This window comes from Dasypus novemcinctus, chromosome 19 (assembly GCF_030445035.2).
Source record: "Dasypus novemcinctus isolate mDasNov1 chromosome 19, mDasNov1.1.hap2, whole genome shotgun sequence".
NCBI lineage: Eukaryota > Metazoa > Chordata > Mammalia > Cingulata > Dasypodidae > Dasypus > Dasypus novemcinctus.
Window position 1 is genome coordinate 57,944,913 of NC_080691.1, and position 24,478 is coordinate 57,969,390.

The 24,478-nt window shown below is 40.0% G+C and overlaps 1 pseudogene; it reads left to right on the top strand.

Moving 5' to 3' along the window:
* The first annotated feature begins 3,414 nt into the window (after positions 1-3,414).
* Positions 3,415-3,942, top strand: LOC131274480 (lactoylglutathione lyase-like; annotated as a pseudogene).
* The last annotated feature ends 20,536 nt before the right edge of the window (positions 3,943-24,478 follow it).

Sequence of the window (24,478 nt, forward strand, 5' to 3'; positions counted from 1 at the left end):
AGGAGGGAATCCTCTACAGGTAGCTGGGATCTCCGTGTATATTTCACAGACGAATCCTCTCTGTTACCTTCCCTCCAAATCGATGTCCAGACACCTCCGGACCAGCAAAAATCCCGAAACAATCCGGTCCCAAAGAGTCTCCAACGCCGCCCAGCCGATTCCCTGCAGAAGACTCTAACAGGGATGTTCACTCAGCCGCCATCTTGCCCCCTTCCCTCCAAATCTATGGTTTTAATCCCTCTAAACCGCATGGAATTCCAGTTTTCTGCTTTGGATTTTACAGGGGTTTCTGTGAGAAATAAAAGCCCACAGGTGTAATAGGAATAAAGGAAGGAAGGAAGGAAGGAAGGGAGGGAGGGAGGGAGGGAGGGAGGGAGGGAGGGAGGGAGGGAGGAAGGAAGGACTCTCTTCATTAATTCTAAGGGTCTATGCTGTAATTCACATATAGGGGGTTGCCAAAGTGTCTACATGGCATCGGTAGTTGCCAGTGACCCTTATACTCTATTGGACTTGCTGGATCCTATGGCATGAGTGGTACAGCACCTTGCATGTCAGTCTATGACTTTGGCACAGCTCTCCTTTGGGGTCCACACTGAAAAGTGGCAGAATTTTGAGGAACTCAGCAAAAAGGACAGAGGAACAAATTTAAATGTGATATATGTTGTCTCCCCAATCCAAAGTGTTATACTTTGCCTTGTCCTTCTATTTCGGTTGTAGGACCAGCCAAATGCTTCAGCTGATTCTTTTTTGTTGTTGTTGTTTGGTTTTCTTTTCTGATTATTTTTCTTCTTCTTTATTTTCTTTTAAATATTACATTTAAAAAGTATGAGGTCCTTGTATACACCATAACCCCTCACCCCACTCCTCCCATAACAACATCTCCTACTCATCATGGGACTTTCATTGCACTTGGCGAATACATCTCTGAACACTGCTGCGCCTCATGGTCAATGGTCCACATCATAGCCCACACTCTCCCACATTCCACCCAGTGGGCCATGGGAAGATATACAATGTCCAGGAACTGTTCCTGAAGTACCACCTAGGACAACTCCAAGTCCTGAAAATGCTCCCACATCACATCTCTTCTTCCCTCTCCCTACTATCAGCAGCTACCGTGACCACATTCTCCACATCAATTCCACAATTTCTTCCATTACTAATCACAATATTTCCACAGCAGAACACCAGTAAAACCACTCTAATCCATACTCTATTCCTCCATCCTGTGGACTTTAAAATTATTATGCCTAGTCACCCTCTACATCAAGAGAGGGCTTAGATTTCACATGGATGCAGGATGCAATTCTGCTTGCAGTTGTAGGCACTCTTGGCTCCCTGGAGTGGTGGTTGATCTTCTTCATCTATCTGTTAGCTGGACAGGGTAATTCCAATAAACCAGAACGTAGGCGTTGCAAAACTGCAGAGGCTCAGGGACTAGCTGTCACATGGACAGTCCGAAGATTCACATTTCCTGAGTATACACAGGTCCAGTAAAAGTAACAGAAAAGTCATGTGTAGAAATTTCATATCTGAGTCCTATAGGATGGTTGAGAGGCAATTTAGAGTTGATGGAGATGAATGATCAATCATGGAAAAGGCACTGTGAGATGAATGAGTGTGTAAGTGCTATGTTGAAATCAATGATAGGTGATGATTTAAGAGAAGACTAAGAGCTGAATGATTAAACAAAGAGAGATTATTTATAGATAATTTGGATATGGCTGTAAGGTAACTGATATCTTAGATATGACTTGAGAATAGCTATAAAAAATTTCAGAAACACAAATGTAAAATATTTGTATCCATTGATTCTTTTTTTTTGGGGGGGGGAAGTGGTTAGAGTAAAAAAACCTGCTTATTGCATAAGCAAGAATGATTTTAATTACAATGGTTTGAATGAAGTATGTTTTTAATACAGAAACCATATGTATTTTTTTTCTTTTTTTTTTTTGACTTTGTAATAATATTACATTAAAAAAATATATGTGAGGTCCCATTCAACCCCACCCCCCACCCCCCTCTCCCCCCCCCCCCCCAACAACACTCGTTCCCATCATCATGACACATCCATTGGATTTGGTAAGTACATCTTTGGGCACCTCTTCACCTCATAGACAATGGTCCACATCATGGCCCATACTCTCCTCCATTCCATCCAGTGGGCCCTGTGAGGATTTACAATGTCCAGTGATTACCTCTGAAGCACCATCCAGGGCAGCTCCATGTCCCAAAGACGCCTCCACCTCTCATCTCTTCCTGCCTTTCCCCATACCCATCGTCCACCATGTCCACTTTTCCCAATCCAATGCCACCTCTTCTATGTGGACATTGGATTGGTTGTGTCCATTGCACCTCTATGTCAAGAGGAGGCTCAGATTCCACATGGATGCTGGATGCAATCCTCCCACTTTCAGTTGTAATCACTCTAGGCTCCATGGTGTGGTGGTTGTCCTTCTTCAACTCCATCTTAGCTGAGTGCGGTAAGTCCAATAAATCATATTGTAGGTGCTGGAGTCTGTTGAGGCTCAGGACCTGGCTATCTCATTGTCAGTCCAGAGATTCAAATCCCCTAAATATATCTTAAACCCCAACATTAACTGCACCTCCAGCACATTAGCATGAAAGTCTTATGAAGGGAGATCCCATCTGAGTACAGATTCATCACTCATAAACACCATTTCCAAAGAGGGGCCATCTGCCCTGGTAGTTAACCCCATCGGCCATGACCATAACTCTCATGGGTCTCTTTAGCCTTCAAAGGAACCAATATCTGGGGGTTGTATCTGCTTTATCTGTCTCTCTGACTCTGCTCAGTTGTGCATGAGGGCAATCCTTCTGCCAGCCTCCAGACTCTTTTTTAGAAACTCGTAGCCATATAAACTCATTTCTCCTTTCCATTTCCCCCTTGCTTTAGGTCAAACAGCATTTTAAAGTCATGTTATTTTATGTAGACATGGATATTCTGCTGATCTGCATTGAACCTTCCGTATAAGGTCATTTTCCAGTTTCATCATCAGTTGGTAGTTGATAGTGGTCCCTCGTTGCCAGGGAGGCTCATCCCCGGGTATCATGTCCCACGCTGGGGGGAAGGCATATGTATTTTTTTAGGTATAGTACTGATATATTGGAATTACTAAGCAATCACTAGTCATGTTCACAGAAAATAGTTTGCTTGATGAAAAGTACTACACCAAAGACCAAATCAACCTAACTTAAGAGTGAAATTATTTATATTTTTTTATATTAGTATTTATTTATATTTATATTTAACTTGCTATTTTGATGCTTCTAAATTTTTCCTGTGTGTAAAATAAAGAAACTGGTGTACCACATTTACAATTGCCTGTTTAAAAGTTTGGTGATCCAGGTGTCAGGAGGGGTGGCTCCTGGATTCCTGGGAAGCATCCTCCCATGTCCAGCACTGCGGTTATTGCAGATGCACATCCCACAGCGGGCGGCCTTACTGAGCAGACTGCCCTCAGTTGCTCCTCCAATGTGGACCCCAGCACCAGGGATTTCCTACTGCAGCAGACCATGCTATGAAATTAAAGATTCTAAGGAGTCTTTGAATTTTTATGGTAGAATTCTTGGATTGACACTAATTGAAAAATTGTATATTCTCACTCTGAAATTTTTACTCCATTTCTTGGTTTATGACGATAAAAATGGCATCCCCAAAGATTAAAATTAAAGAGTAGCATGCACACTCTTGGAAAAGGTACCCTATAGCTGGCACACAATTCAGACCCTCAGGGATTTGGTCATATTGTCATTATTTTTACTGTATTACACAGTGTTTGTAAAAGATTTGAAGAACTGGAAGTCAAATTCATGAAGAAACCAGATGATGGTAAAATGAAAGGCCTGGCATTTAGTCAAGATCCTGATGGCGATTGGGTTGACTTTTTGAGTACTAACAATATGATAACTATTACTTAGTTCTGTGAGAAGACTTCTTTGTGATTTCAATGAAGACATTGTAGAGGAAAAAAAAAAAACAGAAGCAATTTCATTCAGGATATTCATGTAACAAAAGCATTTAGAATTGATGGATCAGTGCCCCAATTCAAATTATTCTTAAATCCATTTCATTTCCCCTATCGCCTAACTGTTCAGTCACTCTGATTTTAAAGCTGTGCTTTATCTAATGCCCTTGAATGTGATTCTGTAACTTTATGTTTTAAAGTAATAATTAGAACAGTTCCCTTCAGAGGGTCTTTAGGCCTTCATCTCTCTTCTAAATATGACATCTCCTCAAGAATTCCTTTGAATCATCATTTTGAAAAAAACATTGTATGTGGGTTTTTTTGTGGATATCTTCTTGGCTTTCATTCCTCAGAAATAACTTTTCCCAATGGAAAGTAAGGAACACAGAAAAATGAAACCTCATGTGTACTCCACACACTACAAAGTATTTTATAAAAGAAAAGAGAAAGTTCTCTTGGAAGCAATTCATTATCATGCTGACAAGGATGCTGATAAAAAACTTATTGCTCTTCATTTATAAAGTACTTCCAAAGTTCAAGAACTAACTTCATTTGTTTTAGGATGGGAATGTGTAGGAAGAGAATATTATTTACTGGATACCCAGACACTGGACTAGGTTGTCACATATTTTATCTCTTTTCATCATCACAACTATCATATGAGAAAAGCTATACATATATATCTTTAGAAAATTGAAGGTAATGTAAATACCCTCAAAATTGCATCATCATGTTTAGTAATTAGTTTGTATCTCAAATATTACTACTTCACAATACCCTCTTTTCTAATCTCCTATAAAAACCCTTGGCAATTGGGTAAGCACATAAGGCACATAAATGTTTTCAAGTGTTCATGGTACATGGTCATGCTGGGTGGAGATTCACTAACCAAAGGAATATCATATTCCCATCCTGGGTAGCTCTGCCTCATTCTCTAGTAGGACAGGAAGAATCTCCTGAGTACATGGGTAGTGAGTAGTGAAGGTAGAAGGGCCCTTGATATTGATGACTTTTCTTATGAACCTTTGCTTTTGAAATTGAAACTTAGCCTAATATAGGGTGCCTAAGAGTTACCTCTTGACATCCTCCTTGTGAATTATACTCCCCAATGTGACAGAGTTGGACTCAGTTAGGTTTCCCTACACATGGCTTTTCTGCTCCTTCTATTTGAACCTATTTTTAGTATTAGAGTTGATAGGGTTTTATCCAACACACTTAAATCTTTGGGCTTTCCATGTGGAAATCAGCCCTGAATCTTAAAACAGGTGCAACACCTACTCTCCAGTTCACTGGAATCACCCAGGAAAACTATCAAGGAAATGATGATGGACAATGACTATCCCAAGGCCAAGAGAGATTCTCCAACTTCTAACAAGTTAGTCCAATCTATCTGACCTATGAGATGAAAGCCCATCCTCAATTAGAGGCAGAATGGGCATCACACATCCCAGAATTCTCAGGGTTGGGGAATGAATGATGGACTAAGGCAGACTTACAGTTATTCTACTGTTATTGTGTTTTTATTTATTCTACTATAGACTTATTGTGGTTTTAACAATGGAAGAATTTTTGTCATAACATAGAGGCAGTAGCAAGTGGAGGTTCTAGGGGGAGGGGGAAGGAAAACTACGTGTAATACGGGGGCATTTTCAGGACTTGGGAATCATCATGAATGACATTGCAAAGACAGATACAAACCACTGTATATCTTTTCATAATTTCCAAAATCTTGCAGAACAGAATGTAAACTACAATGTAAGCTATAATCTATACTCAGTGGCAATGCTCCAAAATGTGCTCATCCATTATAACAAATATACAAAACTAATGAAGTATGTTGTTAATGTGGGAAAGTGTAGGAGAATTAAAGAATAGGGAATATGGGAATCCTCTATATTTTTTATGTAACATTTATGTCTAATTATCTTTAAATTAAACTAAAAAGGATGTTAAGAACAGCACCAAGGACAACAAAAACTCTAGGCAATTTTGAGCACCATCCTTTCAGATCTCAGGGCTGATTACCACAGTGTGGAATAAGTAATGGCAGAAGTCTGTAGCACATGAGTTTCCTGGGGTCATACAGATTATTCGTGCACAAGTGGGTCTTACATTACTCCTGAAGATTCTCTATCCCAAGGTCTTCATTATGCATTTAAACATTTATTATAAACTATGTTTATTGATAACCTATTACAAATCAGCTAATTCTTCCCTGTTGTGATGGATGTTTGATAAAAACAAAGTGATATTGAAAATCTTTTGTAGTCCTAAGAGTGAAAAAACGTCCAGTTCATGGTTTAACTACTTTTGAATTTTTTGCCATCTCTAGTGGGAGGTCTTTGGCTAGGCATGCTAACTTTGCTTGCACTTTTAGAAGCATGTTATGTTTCCTTTTTAGATGTAATAGATGTATGTGAGCGATTCAAAAAATAGCAGTACTTTTAAGGTGAAATAAAATTTTAAATATGTCTGTTAAATCTATGAATAATAAAAGTCTAATATTTCCAAATACATGGAACTAAAAAGTTCTCCATATGTTAAAGAAAAAAGAAAGAATGTTCTTTTTTCTTAGAACCATTAGTGAACTAAGTTCAATGACCAAACCACTAACATGATGTAGACAAAGCTGAGAAGAGTTTACCTGGAAAAGAAGCTAGTAGAGTCATAAACTGATAGGAAGAATTAGATGCAATTTTGTTGGTGGAATGGAGGATATATATTAGACCAGCTTGAGAACAAGGAACTTCTGGGTGCCTCTATCTTAAGGAGGATTCAAATTTGGTTGGACGTCTGCAGAACTTCACCAGGTTATCAAGGTGTGAAACCAGGAAGTACTCTTCTAGTTCTGGCATGGAATGCAGAAAAACAATCACTGTGACCTAGACTCTGATCCTTCTTATAAATACAGCTTACTCTCCAAGGTTAAGGGTTTTCCAAGACATATTCTAGATTGGGGAGGAAAACCTTCCCTGCTTTAGAATTCCCCTTTGCTTTCTGAATCTGTTAAAGATATTAAAAAAGGATAAGTTCATAAAGGAAATAGATAAGGAATTCTGCAATCTGACAAGTGTGCAAGGTACAAGGGGATATATACAAGTGGGAAACACATGTGAAGTTTATATACCCAAGACACAGACACACTGAAACATTGAGATTTAATCATAGAACTGCATAAAACCTTCTCTCTCCCCAAACCTCACAAAAACACTTACTGTGGACTACACTAATTACAGTTTATGAATAGTGTTGGACTAAGGCTGAAAAAAAAGCTGCAAGACTCAGGCTTTCACATGAGAAGGGGAATTTAATGAAGCCCATAGTCAAAAGGAGAGACAAGACAGGGTCTAGTCTGGTACTTATTGCTCTAATATACATCAAATTTAACCCAATTGCAGTTAAATTAATGTAAATTCTGAGGACAAAGCCTTTTTACCTCAGTCCCTATTAGCAAATTCATCATGTTTAGCCGTCAAAAATGTAATATGGCATATTAAAAGGAAAGGAAAAACACAGTTTGTATAGAAAAAATCAAACTTTAGAACTACATTAAAAAAAGATTCACATTTCTGAATTGCCATAGAAGGAATTAGGAAAAATCATGTTCGTTGTTAAGGGTGCTAATCAAACAAATAGACAATTTGAAAGACTAGATAGGTAATTTAGGCAGGAAACAGAAAATTGAAAAGAATCAAATAGAAAAAACTCAAAATAAAAAAGACTAAAAATGCTGTATCATAAAATAATGAATATCCATGATGAGCTCATCACTAGTATGGAAATGGATGAGGAAGGAGCCACTGAGCCTGAGTATAGGTAAATAGAAATTTTCTAAACTGAAATGAAAAGCAAGAAAAGAATGAAAAATATAGTCCCCAAGAGTGGTGAGAAAAATTCAAATGATGTAAAATATATGTAATTGGATTATCAAAAGTTTAAGGAAAAGAGAGAGAAGAAGAAATATTTGGAGTACGAATAAGTGAGAAATTACCAAAACTAATTACAGACTTTATGCCAAACTTTTCCAAGAAGCTCACAGAATATAATGCAGGAAAAATAAGAACAAGTGCAGTAAAACCAGAAAAAAGGAAACAAATCAAACAAAATAAATATATATCTAGGTAAAATACATAGAAAATCTATTAGTCTTGAAAGAAGTCAGGTTAAAAAGTAAATACTATATGACCTCTCTGATATGAATTAAGGAAAATGAGCCATCCCAGAGAACTAGAATCTGGAAGATAGGCTTACAGGTAATGGGAGGGAGAGGAAAGTAGTGAGCCCTCACCCACATGGGTGAAATCTATGATAGGATGGAGGTAAGTAGTTGTGCAGTGAAAGGATATGATGAAGGAGTATAGGAATAATATTGGGATAGGTGGTGCAGCCTTGATGAGGGCAATGGTGCATAGGTTTGGTCAGATGGTCCATAGAACTGGGAAAAGGATTCGGGGAAGAAGCAGGTAATCACGGGGGGTTGGTGGGTACATATTTGAAACTATAATGTTGAGAAAACTTTTTGAAAATATAATAAGGAAGAGTTTCTGGTTATTGTGTTAGATGGGAGCATTCAGCACAAGGTGCACCTGGGCCAAGCTTCTAGGGAGTGTGTGAGTGCTCATCTTGACATACTATGTTATATCAGTGACCCATACAATGAGAGGGAAGGTGTATCCCCATCCTGGTGAGACCTGATGTTCTCAGAGAGGAGGGGGTCTCTCAAGAGCATGGGTGGTTCCCAATGGGGGAAGAGAGAATAGTGTGTTAAGCCCTCAGCATTGTTGCATGTATATATGACTCTTGTCCTTCAAGCAGTGAAGCTTGGTTGTCATGGTGGGCCCTGGGAGTTGGGGGACAGAGAAATAGAATAGATGAAAAAGGGGGTAATTGGGGAGCAATGGAATTTTTCTGTATCATAGTGCAATGAAGGATACAGGCAATGTTAAATTTCACCAAAATTTATACAAGTGTTCAGTCTAAAATGTAAACCATAATATAAACTACTGAAAATGGTTAGTAGCTATGCTTCAATATTTACACATCAGTTGTAGTACATGTTACATTTGCATGTAAAAATATCATTGTTCTCATTTTGCCAGAGTGGGTGATACCATTGGGTAGAGACCCAAGTATTGAGAGTGGGGGTGGACCCACATCCTGGGGAGGACTAATGCCATCAAATGGAGGGAACTGTATCTCTCGAGAGAAAGGGTGGCTCCCAGGGCATTGGGGCAGCTGAGCAATTTAGGACCTGAACACTGTTGCAAGTATCTGGGGACGTGGCTCCTCGGGAAACGGAGGTTGGCTGTCACTGTGAGTACCAAGGGGATGGGAAAACGGATGTTAAATGTGTGTAACCAAGGTAAATGTGGGGTAAGAGAGGAGTTTCATGAGAGTACACAAGAATGGATATAAAATATGTAATATTACATCATAAACATATAGGGGACGACAGAATGATAATGTAAACCATAATGTAAAACATAGGATAACTAAAAATGTTAGAAAACTGCGTGTCCTAAAGTATGCACCACAATGTAAGCACAGATGTCACCTGGTTTGAAAGCTATTGCCTGAGACTCTGTACATCACTTTAAGTAAATATGTTGTGAATAGGCTGTTAGAGTATCACTGTGGAAGGGAAAAGGTTTTGTGGTGGATGTGTGGGAGTGCTGTATATTGCATACATGAATTGCTGTGGTCTAGGGCTCTTGTGAAGAGAAGTTCAATAATTAGGGAAAAAAAAAAAAAGGAAAAGAAAAAGATAGGATGTAGAATTTTTCCAAGTCAACACGTACTCTATATCTAACCTTTAAACCCATTGCTATATCCCATTTTGCTAGTAAGAGATCCTGACATGATATTGGGGCTTCAATATTCAGGAAGTTCTGGATCCCAGAGTGGTCCAACAATGGCAGCGGAGGAATACTGGTATAGGATACTATTGACAGGGGATATATGGCTGACAGGGACCTATACACGGCATATGTCCAGGGTGCATGTTAATGTTTGGATATACTCATAGTGGCAACAATTAAAAACTAAAGCTGGGGGGGTACTGGGTCCCTGGCCGGGGGTGCTGTGCCGTGGTCCCTAGGGGAGAAGCGGCAGTCCCCCAAGTGCAGCAGCAAGGACCGAGGAGGAATGAGGGTCCAACAGTGAGCCCCTGGTACTAATGACTATGCTTGTGAGCCTATATGTCTGAAATAAGAACAAGGCCTAGAGCAGCACTGTGCCTGGGAATTTCCTCCTGACAGCCTTCATGTTACTCAAATGTGGCCAGTCTCAAAGCCTAACTCAGCATCTAAATGCAATGCCTTCCCCCCAGCATGGGACATGACACCCTGGGATGAGCCTCCCTGGCACTGAGGGATCACTATCAACTAACAACTGATAATGCAACTGGAAAATGACCTTGAATTGAAGGTTCGATGCGGATCAGTAGAATATCCCAGTCTACATAGAATAATATGACTTTAAAATGCTGTTTGACCTAATGTAAGGGGGAAATAGAAAGGAGAAATGAGTTTATATGGCTATGAGTCTCTAAAAAAAAGTCTGGAGGCTGTCAGTAGGATTGCCCTTATGCACAACTGAGCAGAGTCTAAGAGACAGATAAAGTAGATACAATCCCTAGGTATTGGTTCCTTTGAGGGCTAAAGGGACCCACGGGATCTATGGTCATGGCAGATAGGGTTCACTGCCATGTCAGATGGCCCTTCTTTGGAGCTGGTGTTTCTGCGTGATGAAACTGGACCCAGATGGGGTCTCTTTTCATAAGACTATCATGCTACTTTACTGGAATTGTAGTTGGTATTGGGGTTTCAGATATATTTAGGGGATTGAATCTTTTTACTGACAATATGATAACCAGGCCCTGAGCCTCAACAGACTCCAGCTCCTACAATCTGAATTATTGGACTCACCTCACTCAGCTAAGATGGAGTTGAAGAAGGACAACCACCACACCATGGAGCCTAGAGTGCCTACAACTGAAAGCAGGAGGATTGCATCCAGTGACCATGTGGAATCTGAGCCTCCTCTTGACATAGAGTTGCAACGGACACAACCAATCCAAGGACCTCAGAGAAAGGTGGCATTGGAGTGGGAAAAGTGGACATGTTGGCTGATGGGTATGGGGAATGGCAGGAAGAGATGAGATGTGGAGGTGCCTTTGGGACTTGGAGTTGCCCTGGATGGTGCTTCAGGGGCAATAACCGGACATTGTTAATCCTCCCAGGGCTCACTGGATGGAATGGGGGAGAGTGTGGGCCATGATGTGGACCAATGACCATGAGGTGCAGAGATAACCAGAGATGTACTTACCAAATGCAATGGATGTGTCATGATGATGGGAGTGAGTGTTGCTGGGGGGGGGGGTGCGGTGGGGGTGGTGGGGTCGAATGGGACCTCATATTTTTTTAATGTAATATTTTTACAAAATCAATAAAAAAATAAACAAATATATCATTGTTCAAAACTGGGAAAAGAGGGATTATTTTGTATATATTGGAGGCCCTATATTCTGTATGTGCCTTTACAGATATCTAAAATCTCTTTTAACACATAATGAAAAAAAAAAGATGTAAGACACAGAGGAAGAAACAGAAGAGGTTGCCACTGTACTTAAAGGACAACACATATTACAGTGATGAAAGACAAACATCAAAAATTATATTATATTTTTCATTCTTAATACCTCATCTTTAAACTCTATTTTAGTTTTTCTAAATTATTATGTACTTTATTTCTTAAGTTTAAAAATATCATTACTATTCTTTTTCCTATTAATTGAATTTGGCAATGTAACAGGCTTCATTTTTCAAGAATTATTGGATCATAGAGGGGATCAACTATGACAGGGTTGGAGCTTTGTTGTGGGCTTATTGATGACAGATGACTGGGAGGGGTATATAGATATGTTCAGATATTCATTGGGTATAGATACAGTGGGTAGAGATTCAAATGACAACTGAGGGAGTGCTGGATTCCCATTGTGGGGAGCTCTGCTGCATTCCCAATGGAACAGGAACAAACCCCCAATTGCAATGGCCAGTGAAGAAGGATAGTACAATGATGGACCCTTGAAAGTAATGACTATACTTATGATCTTCTTGCACTTGAAATTTCAACCTGGCCTACTACTGCAGGTTGCCTAAGTGTTACGTCCTGAGAGCCTCCATATTGCTCTAATGTGACCATTCTCTAAGCCAACCTCTGCAAATAAAAGTATTACTTTCCCCACATCATGGGACATGACTCCCAGGTATGAACCACCCTGGCAACCTACCAAGCACAGGCTGGTGATGTACTGGAAAAACACCTTGACTAAAAAGGGGCAATGGTAAAGACAAATAAGTTTATATGACTAACAGTCTTCAAAATGAGTCAGGAAGTCCTCAGAGGGGTTGTGCTTATACACATCTCAGCAAGATCTCATAGATAGCCAAAGCAGATACAACTGCAGGTAGTAGTATTCCTGAGAGCTCCTGAGACACCCAGGTCCTACAGTTATGATAGATGGCTCTGGAGTTTGTGCCTTGACAATGGGTTCTACTTTGGCATTTGTACTCCTTAGTGTGATGGATTTGGACTCTTCTGTCCATTTAATTGAACCTGTGGTTGGTGCTGGGGGTGGTGTATGCCCAGGAGACTGGATTTCTGGGTAGTCCATGTGTCAGCTGAGTGCTGATCCTCAGTGGACTTGCAGCACTTACTTTACAACTTGTTAGACTTACCCACATCAGCTGACAGTGAGAATGCAAAACCAAGAAACCAAGAGAATCTAGAACTGTGGGCAGGATTCCCATCCATCAACCATGTGGGATTGAAGCACCCTCTCACTTGAGAAGTGGAGTGGGCATCACCATCCAAGGATCTTAGGATTGAGGAATAAAATATGGACTAGAGTGGACTTACTGGAGTTCTAGTATAGAATTATTCTGACTCTAACCATGGATAAACTTATATCAGTGATGTGGAGACAGTGGCCACTGGAGTTGCTGAGGGCAGGGAGAGGGAAAAGGAGGTGTGCTAGGGTCATATTTTTGGGACTTGGAGTGTTCCTGAGTAATATGGTAGGGCCAGAAGAAGAACACTATAGATCCAGCCATAATTCACTGAATGGACTTGGAGAGAGTGTAAACTACAATGTAAACTACAATGAGTGTAAACTACAATGCAAACTACAATGTAAACTATGTGATGTATAGCTGTGCTTCAAAATGTATTCTTCAAATGCAATGAATGTACCTCATTAAAGAAAAAAGTTGTTGATGTGGGAAAAGTGTGGGTTGTGGGAGTAGGACATATAGGAATCTATACTACTTAATGTGACATTTTGTGTGATCAGTGCCTCGTTTAAAAATTAATAGAAGTTAAATTTTAAAAGCAAATAATTACCTATACAAAAACAATTCCATGAATTATGAAAAAAATCTTGAGAAACCATGAAATGAAGAAGAAAGATACTTTCTTTTCAATTTAATTTTATTTTTTCGTTCTTTCTTTCTTTATTTTTTTCCCATATAACTCAGTCCCCAAACCAAACAACATCGTTTTTGTAAATTGTATTTTTGAAGATATATATGTCACATAAAAACGTTACATTAAAAAATATGAGGTTCCCGTATATCCCTCCCCCCCCACCCCACTCCTCCCACACAAACATTGAAGTGGAGAAATTGACCACAGTAGTTGCTGAGGGCCTGGAGAAGGGAGAAGACATATGATGTGGGGGAATTTGGGGGATCTTGAGTTGTCCTAAATGATAATGCAGGTTCAGATGCTGGACCTTATATACCCTGCCATAACCCACTGAATGTACTGGGGAACAGTGCAAACTACAGGGTAAACTATTATCTATGTAGTGCATCAGTGCCCCAAAATGTGTTCACCGAGTGCAGTGAGTGTGCCACAATGATGGGGGAGGTTGTTTGTGTGGGACGAGTGTGGTGGGCGGGTTGGGGTACATGGGGAATTCATATTTTTTGAATCTAACATTAAAAAAAACAAAGACAAAAAAAGAAATACAGTTACTAAAATAAAAAAGTGATACAATATAATAAAAAAATAAATATACCCAACATATATTCTAACATACTTATGTCCCCTATGTACATGCTGTGGAGAACATCCCCCCACCATGTGTCCACCATCAATAACACTCCACACCAGAGTTCCTCCACTGCCATAGTTGAACCTTTGTGATACAAAACTTCTTCAACAATGAATCTTAATATATTGCCAAATTCAATTAATAAGAAATTGAAATATAGTGATATGTTTAGAATTAGAATACATGGCCATTTAGAAATACTAAAATAAAGTAAAAATTAGTGTATTAATAAAATGAAAACTATTATAAAACATTGTTCTAACGTTTTGCCTGTCATCATTGTAATAGTTGTTGCCTTGTATGGATAGTGGCAAGGCTCTTTCATTTCTTCCTCAGTTTATACAGCCTTTAATTTTCAAATGTTTAATTTTGTCTTCAAAACAGTTTTAAATTACAGTAATTCACATACACAAATTAGGGGATTCCCAGATATCCAACATCAAGCCTTTTTCCCTTTCCCTAGCAATGAGCTTTTTACATGTTCATGTTATATTTGCTGCAGCTGATGTACAGATATTGAAACATAGCTATCAAGCACAGTGATGAAAGGCGAAATGTTAGAAACCAAGCTTCATAATATTTTAAATTTTATCAATACACCAATTTATTTTTACTTTATTTTAGTATTTTCTAAATGACTATGTGTTCTATTTCTAAACTTTAAACCCATCACTGTATTTCAATTTCCTATTAATTGAATTTGGCAATATATTAAGATTCACATTAAGTTTTGAACCACTGAGAGGTTCAATATGGCAGGGGAGGAACTCTGGTGTGGGATGTTATGGATGGGGGAGCACATGGGTGCAGGGGAGTTCTCCAGGGCATGTATATAGGGAACATAAATATGTTAGGATAGATGTTGGGCTTTTTTATAGTAGTTATAGTTACAAACCACAACTGAGGGAGTGCTGAGTTCCCACCCAGGGGAACACTGTCACATTCCCCAATGGAACAACAATAATGCCCTAAGTGCAATGACAAAGATCAACAAGGAAGAATGGTCCAATAATGAGCCCTTGATACTGATGACTATGCTTAGAAGCCTGCATGCCTGAAATATGAATTAGATCTAGAGCTGTAGGGTGCCTAAGAGTTACGTCCTGAGAATATCCATGTTCCTCAAATGTGGCCACTCTCTAAGCTAAACTCAGAATGTAAATGCATTACCTTCCCCCAACATGGGGCATGACTCCTGGGAATGAGCCTCCCTAGTGCTAAGGGATTACTATCAATCACTAACTGGAGAAACAACTAGAAAGAGACCTCAAATAAAAGGGTTAACTCAGTCCAGCAGAATATCTCAACATACATGTTGGTTCAAGTGTTAAAAACTCTTTGCTGCAGGGTGCCTACGAGTTACCTCCTGAGAGCCTCCATGTTGCTCAAATGTGGGCAGTCTCAAGCCAAACTCAGCATTTAAATTCCCCCCAGCATGGGACATGACTCCTGGGGATGAGCCTCCCTGGCACCGAGGGATTACTACCAAGTACCAGCTGATGATGTGGCTGGAGAATGACCTTGAATGAAAGGGTCAACTCAGACCAGCAGAATATTTCAGCCTACATGTATTATCAGGAGCTAAAAATGCTGTTTGACCCTGAGTAAAAGGGGGAAATGGAAAGGACAAATGAGTTTATATGGCTATGTTTATCCAAAAAAGATCTGGGAAGTCATCAGAGGGGCCACCTTTATGCACACCTCAGCAGGGTCCCAGAGACAGCTAACATCTATACAACCCCAGGTATTGGTTCTTCTGAGGGCTACAGAGACCCACAAGTTCTGTGGTTATGGCAGATGGACTTCGGTGCCATGTCAGTTGGCCCTACTTTGGAGTTTGTGGTCTTGAGTGTGATGGAGTTGTACTCAAATGTAATCTTTGTTCAGAAGGCTCTCCTGTCATTTTTAGGGGTCCAGTGGTTGGTGCTGGGGTTTAGTGTATACTTGGAGGACCTGAATCTCTGGAATGTTCATGTGATAGCCAGGCCCTGAGCCTCAACAGACTTGCAACTCCTACCCTCTGCTTTATTGGACTTACCCCAGCAACCTAACAGGGAGGTGAAGAAGGTCAACCAATACACCAGGGAGCCAAGAATGTCTACAACTGCAAACAGTAGAAGTGCATCCATCGTCCAGGTGGAGTCGAGGCATCCTCTCGAATGAGGGGTGCAGAGGACATAGCCATCCCAGGGTCCACAGAATGGAGAAATAGAGTATGGATTAGAGTGGACTTACTGATACTCTATTCTGGAGCTAATGTGATTAGTAGTGGAAGTAAATGTAAAACTGAGATGGAGAAAGTGGACATGGTAGCTGCTGAGGGTGGGAATGGGAAGAAGAGATGTCACGTGGGGGCATTTTCAGGACTTGGGTTGTATTATAGGGACAGTTACTGGACATTGTATGTCCTCCCATAGCCCAGTGGGTGGACTGGGGGAGAGTGTAAACTATAATTTGGATCATTGACCATGTGGTGCAGCAATGCTCAGAGATGTATTCACCAAGTGCAGTGAATGTCCCATGATGATGGAGGAGGTTGTGGTTATGGAATGAGTGGGGTGAGGAGGGTGGGGGGTATATGGGGAACTCATATTTTTAAATGTAACATTAAAATTAATTAATTAATTAAAACAAAATAAAAAACTGCTCTTTGACCTTGAATAAAAGCGGGAAAAGGCAAAGACAAATGAGTTGATACTCTTAAGAGTCTTCCAAAATAGTCGGGAGTTAATCAGAGGGGTTGTGCTTATGCATACCTCAGAAGGACCCCAGAAAAAGCCAAAGTAGATACAACCATAGGTACTGGTTCTCCTGAAGGCTACAGAGATCCACATGATATATACTCATGGCACATCGATTTGGAGCTCTGTGCCATATCAGAGGACCATCCTTCGGAATTTGTGCCCCGGAGTTTGACAGAGCTGGATTCAGATGTGAATTTTGTACACATGCCACTTCTGTCACTTTTACTGAATATGTGGTTGGTGCTAGGGATGGTCCATACTCAGGAGACTTGGATCTCTGAACTGCCCATGTGCCAGCTCAGCCCTGAGCCTCAGCACAGTGGTGTCTCCTATGCTCTTGTTCATTGGTCTTATCCAGGTCAGCTAACAAGGAGGTGAATATTGTCAACCGCCACACCAGGGAGTCAAGAGAGCATACAACTGTAAGTAGAGGAATTGCATCATCATCCATATGGAATCTAAGCCCCCTCCTTATCTAGAGGTGGAGAGGCCTTCACCATCCCTGAGTCCACAGAATGTAGGAATATAATATGGACTAGAGTGGACTTACTGATATTCTACTATAAAACTATTGTGACGAGTAATAGAAGAAATTTTAGCATCGAGGTTGTTTATATTTTATTTTTTTAATTTATTTATTTCTCTCCCCTTACCACCCCCACCCTGGTTGTCTTTTCTCTGTATCTATTTGCTGTGTCTTCTTTGTTTGCTTTTGTTGTTGTCAGCAGCACGGGAATCAGTGTTTCTTTTTGTTGCATCATCTTGTCGTATCAGCTCTCCCTGTATTTGGCGCCATTCTTAGGCAGGCTGCAATTTCTTTCACACTGGGCAGCTCTCCCTATGGGGTGCACTCCTTGTGCGTGGGGCTCCCTTATGTGGGGACACCACTGCATGGCAGGGCGCTCCTTGTGCACATCAGCACTGCTGCGTGGACCAGCTGCACACGGGTCAAGGAGGCCCGGGGTTTGACCGTGGACCTCCAATGTGGTAGATGGATGCCCTAACCACTGGGCCAAGTCTGCCGCCTGTTTATATTTTAGACTGTACACATTTCTAAATTTTTACTTTCCTTATGTTCTACATTATGGTTTACATTTTAGTTTACAAAGTTTATACACGTGAAATGTAAGTTAACATGTCCTATTTCCATCATTTCATGATCTTGTGGGACACTTCCTTTGCCCCCAGTTGCCCTGTTTCCATCCATGCTATACTTCTCTCCCCCTCCCCTCAGGGCACACTGTGACCATCAATCTTCAATACTCAAAGGACCAGATTTACAGATAATGCAACAATGCTGAGGGCTTGACATACTAGACTCCCCTAACTATTTGGGGCCAGTGAGTCTCTCGAGAGACACAATTCCCTCTAATTGGGTACATCAGGTCTCTCCAGGGTGTGGGTCGACCTTCAAATTCATTGTATGGGCCTCCACCAAAATATACAACACACTTTGATGACATGAGCACTCACATACTGACTAGAAGCTTGCCCCTTTACCAGATGCCCCACACTTAAGCACCTTAAAAACGCGATACTTATTATATTTTCAAAATAGTTTTCTCAATAGTATAGTTTCAACCATATACCTGACATTCTCCCATATTCAATACTTCCCCCAGTCCTCCCTCCAATTCCTTGGGTCATCTGACCCATCTTTCAAACCCTTGCCTTCCTCAAGCCTGCAAAGCCCCACACAAAGTTATCCCTATGCCTCCATCTTATTGCTTCTCTGTATAAATATTTACCTCCATCTTATCATAGAATTCACCCATGTGCCGTCAGCTTGCAAACTTCCTCCTCCCCCCAAATTCCTTTAACTCTATCTCCCAGTCTTTATATCTCTGAGACAGTTTGGTTTGCTTGTTTCATATCAGAAAGGTCATGAAGTATTTGTCCTTCAGTGCTTGGCTTGCCTCACTCAACATAATTTCTTCAAGATTCATCCATGTTATTACATGAGTTTGTACTGTATTCCTTCTTATAGCTAAGTAATATTCCTTTGTATGTATACACTACATTTTATTTATCCATTCGTCCATTGATGGACTTTTGGGTTGATTTCAACTTTTGGAAATAGTGTATAATGATGCTATGAACATTTGTGTGCGTATATTAGTCTGTGTCCTCATTTTCATGTCTTCTTTGTATATCCCCAACAGAGAAATTGCTGGGTCATATGGCAAAGCTATAGCTAAATTTTTGAGAGACCATCAAACTATCCTGCAGAATGGCTGGATCACTCTGCAGTCCCAACAGCAGTGAATGAGAGTTCCCATAACTCCACATATTCTCCAGCACTTGTAGATTTTTGTATTTCTTTTTTTTTTTTTTTTGGTCCTGTAGATAGTTTTTTTTTTTAATTCATTTTTTTTTAATATTACATTCAAAAAATATGAAGTCCCATTCAACCCCACCGCCCCCACCCTCCACTCCTCCCACAGCAACACTCTCTCCCATCATCATGACACATCCATTGCATTTGGTAAGTACATCTCTGGGCATTGCTGCACCTCATGGTTAATGGTCAACATCATAGCCCACACTCTCCCATGTTCCATCCAGTGGGCCCTGGGGTGATCTACAATGTCCCATAATTGTCCTTGAAGCACCACCCAGGACAACTCCAAGTCCTGAAAACGCCTCCATATCTCATCTCTTCCTCCCATTCCCCACACCCAGCAGCCACCATGGCCACCCTTCCCACACCAATGCCACATTTTCTCTGTGTACATTGGATTGGTTGTGTCCATTGCACATCTATGTCAAGTGGGGGCTTAGATTCCACATGGATACTGGATGCAATCCTCCTGCTTTCAGTTGTAGGCACTCTAGGCTCCATGGTGTGGTGTTTGACCTTCTTCAACTCCATGTTAGCTGAGTGGGGTAAGTCCAATAAATCAGAGTGTAGGAGTTGAAGTCTGTTGAGGTTCAGGGCGTGGCTATCATATTGACAGTCCAGAGATTCAAATAACCTCGATATATCTTAAACTCCAACACCGACTACAATTCCAGTAAAGTAGCATGAAAGTCTTGTGAAAAGAGATCCCATCTGAGTCCAGTTCCATCACGCAGAAACATCAGCTCCAAAGAAGGGCCAACTGACATGGCAGTGAACCCCATCTGCCATGACCATAGAACCCATGGGTCTCTTTAGCCCTCAAAAGAACCAATACCTGGGGTTGTATCTACTTTATCTGTCTCTGAGACTCTGCTCAGGCGTGCATAAGGGCAACCCTTCTGACAACCTCTAGACTCTTTTTTAGAGACTCATAGCCATATAAACAAATTTCTCCTTTCCATTTCTCCCTTACATTAGGTCAAACAGCATTTTAAAGTCATGTTATTATATGTAGACAGGGATATTCTGCTGATCCGCATTGAACCTTTAATTCAAGTTCATTTTCTAGTTGCATCATCAGCTGGTATTTGGTAGTGATCCCTCAGTGCCAGGGAGGCTCATCCCCAGGTGTCATGTCCCATGCTGGGGAGAATGCACTCCATCTACCTGCTGAGTATGGCTTCGAGACTGGCCGCATTTGAGTAACACGGAGACTTTCAGGATGGAACTCTTAGGCACAGTGCTGCTCTAGGCCTTGTTCTTATTTCAGGTGTATCGGTTCACAAGCATAGTCATTAGTATCAGGGACTCACTGTTGGACCCTCTTTCCTTCCTGGTCCTTGCCATTGCCCCTGGGGGATTGCTGCTGCTCCCCTAGGGACCAAAACAGAGCCCCTCCCCCCCCGTCCACAGCCAGGAACCAAGCACCCACCAGCTGTTGTTTTTAATTCTTTCCACTGAGTATATCCAACCATTTCCATGCACCCTGGACACATCCCCTATATAACTCCCTGTCAACCATATGTCCCCTGTCAATAACATCCCATACCAGTATTCCTCTGCTGCCATTGTTGAACCATTCTGTGATGCAAAACTTCCTGAAAAGTGAAGCCCAATATAATGCCAGGCTCCCTTAATAGTAAAAGGGAATATAGAAATGAGTTTAAAGGTTAGATATAGAATAAATATTGATTTGGAAAAATTCTACATGCTAAATTTCCTTTTCTTTTTTCCTAATGAATAAGGTTCTCTTCACAAGAGCTGTAGATCACAGCAAGACATAAATACAGTACATAGTACTCCTACATATCCAATATAAATCCTTTTCCCTTCCACAGTAATAATCTTTTAACATATTCATACCATATTTACTGAAACTGATGTACAGATATTGAGACAATAGCTTTCAAATGAGGTATCATTTGGGTTTACATTGTGGTTTATACTTTAGGCTATACAATTTTCTAAATTTTTAGTTATCCTATGTTTTACCTTTTGAATTATGTTATTAGTCTGTCGGCCCCTATATGTTTCTGGTTTAATATTGCATGTTTTATATCCATCCTTCTGTACTCTTGTGAAACACTTCTATTGCCCTCACAGTTATGTTGGTTCCATCTATTCAATATCAATTTCCCCCTCCCCTTGGGGCCCACAGTGACAGTCAATTTTCATTTCTTGAGGAGCCATGTTCAGAGATAGTCGCAACAATGTTGAGGGCTTGACTTGTTCAACTGCCCTAATGCCCTGGGTGCCAGCATTTCTCTTGAGAGATACAGTTCTCTCTATTTGATGGCATTAGTCCTACCCAGGATGTGGGTATAACTTCACTCTCATTTTATGGGTCTCTACCCAATGATATAACCCACTCTGGCAAAATGAGCATTCACATATTCCCTAGGAATCTGTCCTACATAAGATTATCTCCTTTAAGTATCTTAAACAGGTAACTTTTCTGATTATATTTTGAAAATGTTTTCTAAACATTATACTCTCAACCAACACCTGACAATCTCTTATGTTCTTAAGTTGCCCCACCCTCCCCCCAATTTCTTGGGCAATATTTCACATCCACTCATCCGTAGATATCCTCAAGCCCGCAGAGCCCCACCCAGAGGTAACCCTATGCCCCATTTTATCCCTTCTTTGCACACATACTTATCTCCAAATTATCATATGTTTCACCCCTGTAAATGTCAGCTTAAATCCTTCATCTAACCCCGATTTTCTTTAAGCCTATCTTCCAGTCTCTAACTCTCTGAGGCAGCTTGTTTTACCTATTTCATATCATTGAGGTCCTGTAGTATTTGTCTTTCAATGCCTGGGTTGCTTCACTAGACATAAGGTTCTCAAGATACATCCATGTTATCACATGTGTTTGTAGTGTATTTGTTCTTAAACCTGAGTAGTATTCCATTGTATGTATATATCACATTTTATTGATCCACTCATCTGTTGATGGGCTTTTGGGTTGATTCCAACTTTTGGCGATGGTGAACAATGCTGCTATGAACATTGGGGTGTATATATCAGTTTGTGTCCTTGTGTTCAGTTCTGCTGGGTATATACCCAGCAGTGGAATTGCTAGGTCATATGGCAAATCTGTGGTTAGTTTTTGAGAAACCGCCAAAGTGTCCTCCAGAATGGTTGGATCCTTCTGCATTCCCACCAGCAGTGGATGAGTGTTCCCCTTCCTTCACATCCTCTCCAGCACTTGTATTCTTCTGTTTTTTTCATAGCTGCCATTCTTATGGGTGTAAGATGGTATCTCATTGTAGTTTTGATTTGCATTTCCCTGATAGCTAGAGATTTGGAGCATTTTTTCATATGCTTATTAGCCATTTGTATTTCTTCTTTGGAGAAGTGTCTGTTTAAATCGTTTTCCCATTTTTTAAATGGGTTATCTTTTTATTTTCAAAATATAGGAGTTATTTATAAATGCAAGTTATAAGTCTCTTATCAGTATATATGGTTGCCAAATATTTTCTCCCATTGTGTAGGCTCCCTTTTTACTTTCTTGACAAACTCCTTTGAGGTGCAGAAGGCTTTAATTTTGAGGAAGTCCCATTTATCTATTTGTTCTTTAGCTGCTCGTGCTTTTGGTGTGAGGTTCATGAAGCCATTTCCTATTACAAGGTCTTGTAGATGTTTCCCTACACTGCTTTCCAAGGTCTTTATGGCTTTGGCTCTTATATTTAGGTCTTCGATCCATCTTGAGTTGATCTTTGTATAAGGTGTGAGATGGTAATCCTCTTTCATTCTTCTACATATGGCTATCCAATTCTCCAGTCACCATTTGTTGAATAGGGCATTCTCTCCCAGTTGAGAGGGTTTGGTGGCTTTATCAAATATTATATGGCTATATATATGAGGTTCTATGTCAGAACTTTGAATTCAATTCCATTTGTCTGTGCATCTCTCATTATGCCAATACCATGCTGTTTTCACTACTGTAGATTTGTAGTATGTTTTGAAGTCAGGTAGTGTGATTCCTCCAATTTCACTTTTCTTTTTCAATAAGCCTTTGGCTATTTGGGGCCCCTTTCCTTTCCAATAAATTACAAAGTTAGTTTTTCTAGTTACTTAAAGAAGGCTGTGTTGATTTTTATTGGGATTGCATTGAATGTGTAGATCAGTTTTGGTAGGATAATCATCTTAATAATATTTAGTCTTCCTATCCATGAACAGGGAATATTCTTCCATTTATTTAGGTCTTCTTTGATTTCCTTGAACAGTCTTGTATAGTTCTCGGTGTATAAGTTTTTTACATCCTTAGTTAAATTTATTCCTAAATCTTTGATTTTTTCATTTACTATTGTGAATGGTATTTGTTTCTTGATTTTCTCCTGATCTTGCTCATTATTGGTGTACAGAAATGCTACTGAATTTTGCACACTGATCTTATAACCTGGGACTTTACTAAACTCATTTATGTGTTCTAGAAGCTTTGTTGTAGACCTCTCAGGGTGTTCTATGTGAAGGGTTATGTCATCTGCAAATAATGAAATTTTGACTCCTTCCTTTCCAACTTGAATGCCTTTTATATCTGGTTCTTGCCTCAGTGCTCCAGCAAGTACTTCTAAGACAATGTTAAATAGAAGAGAAGACAGTGGGCATCCTTGTCTTGTTCCTGACTTTAGAGGCAAGCATTTTATGATTTCTCCATTATAAACGATGTTGGCTGTGGGTTTTTTTATATATAGTCTTTATCATGTTAAAAAAATTTCCTTGTATTCTGATCTTTTAGAGGGTTTTTATCAAGAAAGTGTGCTGTATTTTGTCAAATGCTTTTTCTGCATCTATAGATATAATCATGTGATTTTTTCCTTTCAATCTGTTTATATGGTGTATTACATTGATTGATTTTCGTATGCTGAACCATCCTTGCATAACTGGAATGAATTCTTCTTGGTTGTGGTGTATAATTCATTTAATGTGTTGTTGAATATGATTAGCAAGTATTTTACTAAGTATTTTTGTGTCTAGGTTCATTAGAGAAATTGGTCTGTTTTCCTTTCTTGTGGTGTCTTTATTTGGCTTTGGTACTAGGGTAGTGTTGGCATCATAGAATGAGTTAGGCTATGTTCCTTCTGTTTCAATTTTTTGGAAGATTTTCAGCAGAATTGATGTTAGTTCTTTCCAGAATATTTTGTAGAATTCACCTGTGAAGCCATCTGGCCCTGGGCTCTTCTTAATTGGGATGTATTTAATGGCTGATTCTATGTCTTTACTTGTGATTGGTTTATTGTGATCATCATTTTCTTCTTTTGTCAATATAGGCTGCTTA